This window comes from Mus caroli, chromosome 1 (assembly GCF_900094665.2).
Source record: "Mus caroli chromosome 1, CAROLI_EIJ_v1.1, whole genome shotgun sequence".
In the NCBI taxonomy this organism is placed as follows: domain Eukaryota; kingdom Metazoa; phylum Chordata; class Mammalia; order Rodentia; family Muridae; genus Mus; species Mus caroli.
Window position 1 is genome coordinate 83307686 of NC_034570.1, and position 10335 is coordinate 83318020.

Below are 10335 nucleotides of genomic sequence, written 5' to 3' on the forward strand. Positions count from 1 at the left end.
CCATCCTCTCTCTCTCTCTCTCTCTCTCTCTCTCTCTCTCTCTCTCTCTCTCTCTCTCTCTCTCTCTGGGGGATGCGGGTGTTTATGTGTGTTAAATTAACTGATGATGTGAACTCAGGACAGCACAAAAGGACACTGTACACATGCTAGTCTTCATTCTACTTTGGTTGGGTTTTAGACATTTGATGGAGAACCTGCATCTTTCTGGGTCCTCTCCAGACACACAGTCTGCTCCTCCAGAGTCCCTAATGGCTTTGTAATTAGTCTAGAGCTGCATTTTACTGACAGGCCAACATATGTGAAAACTCTGAAACTTTCCCACCATTGTGCACCAAACTACATCTCTGAAAGAGCTATGCCCCAGGGACAGGGTGCATTCTTTTGTGACTCTAAACCCAGCTATGCCACAGCCTGCCACCATATTCCATTAGTTTTATGCATCACAACTTCAATCAAAAGATGTGCATGCAGGTCTTCTAGCATTCCAGTTCAATGATTTCAGATATTTAATTCATTCAGGAAATGTAAGGCTTTAAGTAACATTGTGTATGTATGTGTGAATGGGTGTGTATGTGTGCATGTGTGTGCATGTGCATATATGTGCATATGTGTGCATATGTGTTCATGTGTGGAGAGGACAGAGGTCAGTGTTATGTGTTTTCCTCAACTGGTTTCCACCTCATGATTAGAGACAAAATCTCTTCCAGTGAACCCAGCATTCACCGGTTGGGCTAGGCTGACCTACAAGCCTCCAGGAATCCTGCCTCTGCCTCCCAGAGCCAGGACAACAGGTGTGCACAGCCACACCTGGCTCTTTATGTGGGTCTTGGATACAACTCTGTCCCCAAGCTTGCAAGGCAAGGACTTCACTAGCTGAGCCACTGTCTCATCTTTCGAGGAGTATCTTGTGGGAGAATTAGGATACAAGAATATTCTAGCACCTCGCTATGAGGCAATAGTCGTGGGATTTATGGAAGGGGATAGGTGGGGCCTGAGGTAAGGGCTGTCTGACCACTGTTGAGTCTACATTGAGGACAGGAAATGCTCTGCAAGCCACATGGACAGAAAGCTCACTGTGGGTGAGTCATATGGAGTCGTTTTGCTAACGATCCCTGCCCCTCACACAGGGGACTCCTTTGAATACACTAATCCTACCATGTGTTAGTCACATAATGAGTCACTCTGGAGCAACCCCTAAAGCTCCTTCCTAGCCTTCCGTGCTCCCTAAGCGGTGATGCCATGGCTCTGTGAAGATGTTTGAAGCCACCAGCTAATTGAGTTTCTCTAAGGAAATGGCACTCGTGTTACGTGAGTGGCCTGAGCATTCATCTCGGAAGAGCAGCTCCCTAGGTACCTGATGGCTCCAAGAGACGAAAGAGACACAGCCCAAATAGAAGCTTCTTCCCCAGACTCCATCCAGATGTTGAGGGAGAGGGGAGGATGGGAGAAGCCCCTTCACCTCTGAGAAGCAGGGCAGGAGCTGATGCCCTGGGTTGAGGTGTCCTTGAGGTCCAACAAAGCTGCTGGATCCTCAGGTGTGAAACTGAAAAGAAATTGTCTCCATGGTTTGCTGTCAGGAAATCTAAGCTCTGGGATGTAATGAGCCACACAGTAGAGTTAAGGGTAAATGGAGTCATTAATACATATTCACCCAAGGAGTGGGAGCCCCTTACATCATTGGACTGCATCCTCTTGGTGATGAGCGCAAGAAGCACTTGCAGGAAAGGAGCTTTTATTGAGGTTGCACTAATCTAAAGGTGTCGAGCCTCAGCTCCCAGACAGTGCCCTGGATAGCTCTTTTTAATGAGGGGGGACAAAGGTAGCCACACCCTCTCTTCTCCCACTGCCAGTCTCATTACTCTCAGGGAAGAGAGAGAAGTAACCACCGGGCAGAAGAAATCAGCCACTGGGTTTCTATCTTAGAGGCAGGATTTCCCACCTCCTTCCCTGCATCCAGGGGCTGTGCACCGCTCCCCCCATGTTAAAGCAGGAAAACTAAAACAGGATGAGGAAAGGGGGTTTGCAGAAGCCACACAGATAAAACAAGATAGGGTCAGCATCCAAACTCAAGTCCACAGCTCCAAGGAAGGAATGAAGCCTAGGAAACAGTACAAGCTAGGCAGGCTTTGGCAGGGACCTCCCGGACACTCCCAGAGTCATGGTGGAAGGAAGAACAAATGTCCTTGGTGTTGGTGAATGTCTGGTTCTTTTCTTCCCCGTATGAAAACATAAAAGTCAGACTTGGCTGCCTGGGACCCTTGTGCTGGGTGGGGTGGGCTGTCCTTTGTCAGAGACTCTGTGCCCTCAAGGCGACAGACTCAAAAAACCCAAGTACAATATTAACTGTATCCTCCCCTTTCTGGTTAGCATGTCTAAGTGCGCCACTTCTCTGTCTCTTTTTCACAAAGTTGAAGTGTCTTTTCCCAGGTGGTTGCTACCTACTTGAGGTCCCAAGAGACTCCTTCTCATCAAGGTTGCCCTACACAGTCTTCAGCTTGCAGTCATAAGTGTATCGCACAGACTTTCCCAGGCCATTTTGCAATTCTGTTAAATTAGTTTTCATTAAGCCTCCTCAAAAGCATTTCCATTTTCCATGTTTGGAAATCTTTTTTTTTTTTTTAAGAGAGAGAGACACACACACACATACACACACACGCACATGAGGAAGTAATTTTGAAACAAAGACTTAAGTGCATCCAGAGCTCCCATTTTGAAGTCTTTCATTTCATTTGTCTCCAGGCAACGCTTTATGAAACCAGGCAGCTCTCCTATAGAGTTCTGAAGCCTCCATTAACACCTCACTGTCCCGCTTAAACTGGGGCCGCGGCCAGAGCCTCCCTTGGCCTCCCCCCTCCCCACTGTGGAATGAAATCTCAAATTGCAAAAGAGTTCGGGGTGCTCCCTTACCCTGGCCTTTACCACCCTCGTTTCTGGACTTTTAAGAATCAAAATAGGGACTGCGGGCGGCGGGGACTCGGCAGTTAAGAGGATGCACTGTCCTTGCAGAGGCCCCAGGTTCTGTTCTTGGCACCTGTACCAGGCAACTCATGACAACCTGAAACTCTAGTGCCAAGAGTCTCTGTGGGCCATGGTCACACACACAATTAATTAGTTAATTAATTTTAAAAAGGGGGTTTTTGGCATTTCGAGACAAGATTTCTTTGTGGTGCCCTGGCTATCCTGGGACTTACTCTATAGACCAGGTTGGCCTCAAACTCTAAGACCCACCGTGTCTCCACCTCCTGAGCCCTGGGACTCTAGGCACACAGGGCCATGGTGTATTCGATACTAGCTAGAGACTCAGAGCAGGTACAACTTGGGTTTCGAGTATGCTGAGCAATCATCCAGCCACGTGAGGGGCGTCCCTGGCTTCAGGGCCTGTTTTATGTAGGTTGGCTTGTTTGTTTGTTTGTTTGTTTGTTTGGGGTTTTTGGATTTTGTTTGTTTGTTTGTTTGTTTGGGAGGGTTATTTTGTTTTTCCAGACAGGGTTTCTCTATGTAGCCCTGGCTGTCCTGGAATTTGCTCTGTAGACCAGGCTGCCCTTAAACTCAGAGATGCACCTGCCTCTGCCTCTCACAGGCTGGGAAGCCACCACTTAGGGATAAAAAGAAATCTTTCCCTCATTGCCTCTCACAGACTCCTTAGTTGCAGAGATCCTATGGTGAAGCCTAAGAGAAGAGGGTGGGGTTTACTATGGCACTGGATGGTACAACTTTGCAGAAACCTTTAAAAGCAAATGATTTGAGACACACCTTTTAAAGAAACGCATCTGAAATTGAGATTGTTCTGTTTGATTGACAACCATTGCCTTGCAGTTTTGTTCTGTGACAGTGCTCAACAACAATTTGAATCTACATCTTTCCTGTGACCACAAATTCTTTCAACATTTCTGATCCTATATGATCCTACATGAGCAACCCCCCCTCCTTGTCACCTAACAGCACGGGAGGGTGCTGGCTCCTCCTGGTGGGACCTCACAGAGCAATGCCCAGATGCTTAGCAGCCATCATGGGATGCTACTGAGAAGCATTGGAAAGAGGGTGTGGCCACCTCTCACAGTGAGACCTCCCCAGAGAAAACAGGGAGCCCCTCAGACGCATGCTAAGCCCCTCGGGGGTTAGCTTCTTTCCTTCTCTAGAAGCAGCACTCGGAAAGCAGAGGCAAGAATTTCCGGAATTCAAGATGAGAAAGCTACATGGTGAGTTAGAGGGGCCATCCTGGGCTACATAAGCCCCTGTCTCCTAAAGAGGGAGCGGAGCCAACTCCAGACTAACCAGATATTTAGAAACGGGCTTGAAAATATACTCCTAAAATACACAAAAATAACCATGAAGCAGAAAGCTCTGAATCTGTCGTACCAGAGGCCACCGTGGAACATAAAAGGCATTCTATGAACTGTGTGGAAACCAGATGAGGAGACGCTGTGCCCGTTTCTCCAGCTAATTATAACCATTAGGCAGAGACTGGCTGGGTTTTAACAGTCAGAGAGAGAGCCTGCTACAAACTGCTTCACAAGCAATTATGCAAGCAGCCACTCCTTCCCAGCCCACGACACAGGCCACAGTTGGCTCTAGCTCGCGGCACGTCTCACATTTATCCCATTTCTTCCTTTCTTGGCCAGGGACTCGAGTTCCACCAGCCTCTGAAAACCATGTGTGCCGCCACAGAATCGTGAATGCGAGCGGCCACGGCATCTCACAGCCCAAGGAAAAGTTTCGGTCTTTGCTGGCTTTCAGGTGTGAGAGAAAAACTCATCCTAGGTAGACAGATCTTGTATCAGTTTGTCTACCTCCTTACTGTCTCTACCAGTAACCTCTCCTAGAGTTACTACTTAGAAGTAAAACAAAACTGTGTGACCTGGCAGGGATCCCCGGACTCCGGACTCCTGTGTTATATCTGCAGCCACTACGTCTGACTGAGCAGGTCTCTGACATTCCACATTCCCTGTAAGGCCATAGGTGGGTTTAAGTGGAGCTGATTCCAGATGCCAGTGCTGGTTGCTGACTCAACTAGAGAAGGTTCCAGAAGTGAAAAGCCAGTTTCCTGGAATAGTTCCCCCTGAGACCTGAGTCATCTCCAGCTGCTGGTCAATTCTGAAATTAAAGTGGCCCATGAGCTCTTCCTGCCAGTGGACAATTCCCAAAGCACTGGGACTGTGGAAATCGGGGATACAGAGCACATGGGGGGGTTCCACAGAGATGGCTCCCAGTGAGGCTTTCCCTGGTCACTTCCAGCTCACAAACAGCTCCCCATATTTCCTGATTGCTAAAGTTAGTGAGGAGAGAGGATGGCACTGGGCACCACACAGCCAGACGCTGCAAGGTGAATGGTGGATGGTGACTTGGCAAAGCATTCTCTATTTGTTTCATTTCTCCCATTTTTTGAACATCCAAATATTTTTTTTCTTGAGACAGTTTCACATATGTCACCCTGCCTGGCCTGAAACTCACACTGTAGCCAAGACTAGCCCTGAATTTCTGATCCCCCATCTCCATCTTCAAAATGCTGGGATTCTAGACATGGGTTACCACTTCTAGATTCCGTGGCACAGGGAACCACTTTCCCCCCATGGAGCTATAGATCCCAGATCCTCCAGAGTTTTTCAAACAACAGTGACTCCTCTGCCACATCTACTCCAAAGAAAACCTGGGAAGCGTAAGATACCTCTCTTCCCATGGGATTTCTTAAGGCCTATTCACCCCACCCTGCCCCCATGCCTGGGTCCTGGGCGCATGCTTGGTGGAATCCATCAGGCAGGTGCGGAACATTGGGTGGGGCTGGCTTTATTACTGCTCCTAACACTGTAGCCACACACCAGCATGTCACCTCTCTGAGTAACACATCCCATGTCCCCAGAAGGACACCAAGACAATGTTCTCTGCGCTATCTCAATAGCCAAACAGAAGTCATGAATTTTGCCAACCTGATCTTGAAGCTTAGCACCCTGGAGCCTGATTGATAAGCAATCCTGAGACCATGTCGTGGGACACCTAAGAGAAGGTAGCGGTGCTCTGAGATGAAATTCAGTGCCTCGGGGCCTCTCTGATAAATAATGAAAAGTCAGAGAGTCAACAATGTGTTTTCATCAACAAATACTTAAAATGAGATATTTATGTGAAATTCTTTCAAATATGTTTCTCTGCTGGGAAGAGCAGCAAAGGGCAGGCTGTGGACCCTTCAAGAGCTATCAGATTAGGGGACGTTACTACCTTCTCCGGTGTTCAAATACGAGACTATACAGTATGTGTGCTTGCCTGCTTTAGTCCCCAGGCTTTCTATGGGAGCGCTTATAACTTAGACTCAGGCAATGTTTCCTTTAAAATTTGCCAGTTGCCCGATGCTCTTGACCTGGAATTACTTAAGAGCAGAGAATGTGTTGTATGAAGGCATAATTTCATTTCTGTATGCTCATACACAAGCAAGGAAGAAAAATGGAATTTTAAATGTATGCCCGGCACAGAGACTTGGCTGGAACAGCCAATCCTAGCTGCCACCCACAAGCTGGGGTGTAAATTGTTGACTCCCTATGAGCCCTGAAACCCCACCCTGGAAACCGCCAGGAACTTGGATTTTCCAGGCACGCCAAGGGATACGCTGCCCTCTAGAGAAAAGAGTCCAGAATGCATTCCCAGAAGCAGCTATGTGCCCACTCAAACTTCCTTTCCCAAAACAGACCCGGGAGATTGGGATGCATTAAGAATTTCAGTTTTAAAACCTAACATAAAATTCATTGCTACAGAGGATCTCTCTTTTTAAAAACCAGGACCTGGCTGGCACTCCCCATCAAGACACTCACGGCCATGATGGGGATGGCAGTGGGTTTTATGGGGAATTATCACTTGGGGTTTGGACCATGAGCAGCACCAAGAAGCTTTATAAGAGGATAAGCAGGAGAATAGAGAGAAATGTCCTCATGTACTTTAACAACATGTGTTAGAACCTGGAGCAGGCCTGGAGAGAGGGCTCAGCCAGTGAGAGCACTCACTGCTCTTGCACCGGACCTGAGTTTAGCTCCGATGTGAGGTTGCTCACAACCACCCGCAACTCCAGCTCCAGAGGGATCCAACGCCTCTGGCCACTGCAGACACCTACACTCGTGTTCACACCCACACATGTGCACGTACATGATTAGAAATAATTTTTTTTAAAAATCTTAAAATTTGAAGCACTTTCTGGGTTTGGCTGAGCTACCGACGGGATTTTAAAATGTCACTTCCCAAGTCACCAACTATTTATGTGTGTTTTTACTGCCTGTCTGCCACAGCCAGGACACCATGTGCAGTTCCTGCCTGTGGGTCAGTCAGTGGAGAAAAGCTTCCTCAGTACACAGTGCCTCCTTCAGCCCTGGACATCACCTGCCGCCCATCCCCAAGAGACACCAGATTTGCAGCTTCTTCCACAGAGACGTGACAGCAGTTTCATTGTTTGCATGCCTGCAAGAGCATCTTACACAACACAGTTGGCAACTCACTAGTGAGTTTTCAATCCTGAATGTGGAATTTCGCATAAAAGCAGGTGGTGTCACAGCACAGACAGCAGCGCTCTATTTTAGCCACTCTTTCTCCAAGTCACCAAATGTCTGGAAAGAGCGGGAAAGCAAACCGAGCCCTGGATGGTACATGTCTCCACCCACTCCAAAGGAGGAAGGTGGTTTCAGGAGGAAACCGTAGCCTTGAGTCCTGGGGTCTGTAGGTTTTACTCCAAAACTAAGGTCAGAGTTCACAGCTCCAGAAGCTGGGTGAATAGAGGAATTTTCCGTACTCTGTGGTCATTGATACATTGTAGATTGTACTGTCTGAAGTCACAAAACTGCAGTTATCGTAGGATAAAGCACAGTGCAGAAACACAGACGATGCTTGCTCTGAACCATGCTTATCTTGTCTCAGATACATCGTTAGGTTCCCAAGCTTGACGGTCTCCACCAGAACGGGGTGTGGTACACACCTCCAAGGTAAGATATGCTCTTAGGCCAAAGGATACCTCAGTCACCCTCAAGGAAGGCACTGGGGCCACACCCTCTAGTTCCCAGACTGAAAAAATCCAGGAGAGCCATTCTCTGTCACCCATCCTGACCATCTTCCCCACCCAGTGTCAGCTGAATGGCTTTCCCCTGCTGAGAGAGAGAGAGAGAGAGAGAGAGAGAGAGAGAGAGAGAGAGAGAGAGAGAAATTCTCTTTGTGGCAATGTAAAGTTTTGCCTGATGAAAGATGCCCAGACATTGGACCACTGTCCCCAATCATAAATCTCTCTCAAAGAAGTTCTACACCCCATTCCTTCAGCCTCAGCAGAAACCCACAGCACAAAATTCAGGCTATTACTGTAAGCCCTCCGTGCCATCAAGCTGGCCTCCCGAGTGGAATCCTGCGTGGGCCTCCCTTCATTCCCCATGAGTTGTGTACCCTTGTGAAGACTGAGTCAAGTGTCCTATGGCTTTGAACAGATTGTAACAGATGAACAGTCTCCTCAGAGGGGATCAGTCTGTCAGCCCATCCCACATGGAGGTCTAAAGGGTCCCCTACTGCTGACTCATCAACTCCATGGCTCCATCAATGAAAAGGATGCTACTGAAAGTCAGCCACTCAGGTGGGCCCGGCCAGTAGTCCAGCATCTCAGAGCTTCTCCCTCTTCACCCATAAGCCAAGGATGACAGCACTGGAATCTTCTAGCTCAGAATCATCCAGGAAAGAAGTCAAAAAGTCCCAGTAGTGGAAGCTACAGCAATCAGCTGGTCCCATATTGTTTTGTTAAAAGCAATATGATTTTTATTTTAAAGTCTTTTCCACATTTCAGCTTGCTCTGGGAAGCTGAAAACTGTCCTCAGGTCCCATGAGTCCCCTTGAAGCTCTGAAACTCTGGGGTTTTCATCTGGAGTCAGCTCTGGGTAGGGAGAGAAATGGCTTCTCTAGGGTGTAGTGTGCCCACTGGTGCTCATAACAGCTTGGCTTGAAGTCCACACCAGTCCCTAAGTTTGCCTGGGCTTTTGTGAAATTCATTTTTCTTAGCCTTTCTCCAGTACTCCAATGAACCCTTCCCATTGGCCCCACCCTTGCATTGATCCCATGGTAGCTTGAAATAGGTCCCCAAATGGTCTGGCAACCATCCAGGAACTCTCTTCCATCCTCAGTGAGAGAGGGCCTGAACCCCACCCTGCATCCTCATGGCCAGGGAATAGCCCTTGGGCCTCCCAACTTGGCACAGGCCTCCCATCTGGACAACCCACGGCAGCCCAGTCCCGAGCCTTGCCTTATCCACTGAGGAAATTGCTCTAGTATCACATTGCGCATGCTTTAGGCCTGCAGTTCCCTTAAGCATCCTCAAAGGACAGATCCTACAACAGTGACTTCAGATTCCTAAAAAGATGAAGCAGCAGCCTCGATGGCTGTGGCTGAGTAGCTCCGGTCCAGCCCTGCGACTGGCACCAGTATCTCTCCAAACTCGGAAGACAGCAGTTTGCCTGACCAGCCTCTGCACTTAAGAGTATACCCCTACCCATGACTCTTGGAGAACCCAAAGAGATGAGCTCTCTCTGGGGTCCACTCTGCAGGTTGCCCTATGCTCCCATCAGATGCCTCTGCAAACAAAGCAGCTGGTCTGGGGAAGGAGAAGCGACTTTTAACAAGCCAGCAGGAGGAGAGCACCAGTCAGAAGTGCATAACATGCAGGCAGGGACACACAGGACACTCCCCGCAGCAGCAAACCTAGGGGCAATCAGGCAATCCGTGACCTTCAGCAGGTTAAAGAAACCCTTGTACCACAAAGGAAAGAAAGAGCAGCGGACTCCTAAAGTATGTCCAGAAAACTGAGTGACGGGGTGACCGTAAGAGCCACTAACTCACTTCTGATTGAAGTGTTTCCCTCACACCACAGAGGAAACGAATAAGTAAAAACTCACACTTACCCTGAGCGGACCTGAAGACGCGTGTCCCTGGGCTTCTAAACTCAATCACGCTTCACCAGGATGCATAGTCTTCTCTCTTGCTAAGTCTCCCTTTCTTCCTGCAACCCTTCTCCACCACGGAACAGAGGATCCAGAATCAGAAGACACAGTCTCCTCTTGCAATCCTCGCTGGAAGCTGGAGCCTAGAGAACTGAGCAGCCTTTGGGGAAAGGCTGAACTCCAAACTGGACAGGGTCCAGGGGTACAGTCAGGGCTTCCTCCTGCTCCTCCTCTCACTCCCGCCTCTCTCTCCCTCCTCCCCTGCCTTCTTCTCCTCCTCCTTCTCCTTCCTTCCTCCAAACCCCTCTTCTCCCCTCCCTGCCATAGGACAGACCCAAACTGTAAATGAAAACCAGACCTGGGGCTCTGTTGCTTCTGGCCTGCTCTGCAAGCTGAT

General features: G+C 48.7%; 1 protein-coding gene across 3 annotated transcripts in view; it reads right to left on the bottom strand.

The window, feature by feature from the left end:
• Positions 1 to 10099, bottom strand: part of Col6a3 (collagen type VI alpha 3 chain) — a 76684-nt gene extending 66585 nt beyond the window's left edge. For all 3 annotated transcript variants that reach the window (XM_029479921.1, XM_029479920.1, XM_021161500.2), the window contains exon 1: positions 9900 to 10099. The gene's annotated coding sequence lies outside the window, so the exon portion shown is untranslated. The remainder of the gene's footprint in view (positions 1 to 9899) is intronic.
• Between the last annotated feature and the right edge of the window lie 236 nt (positions 10100 to 10335).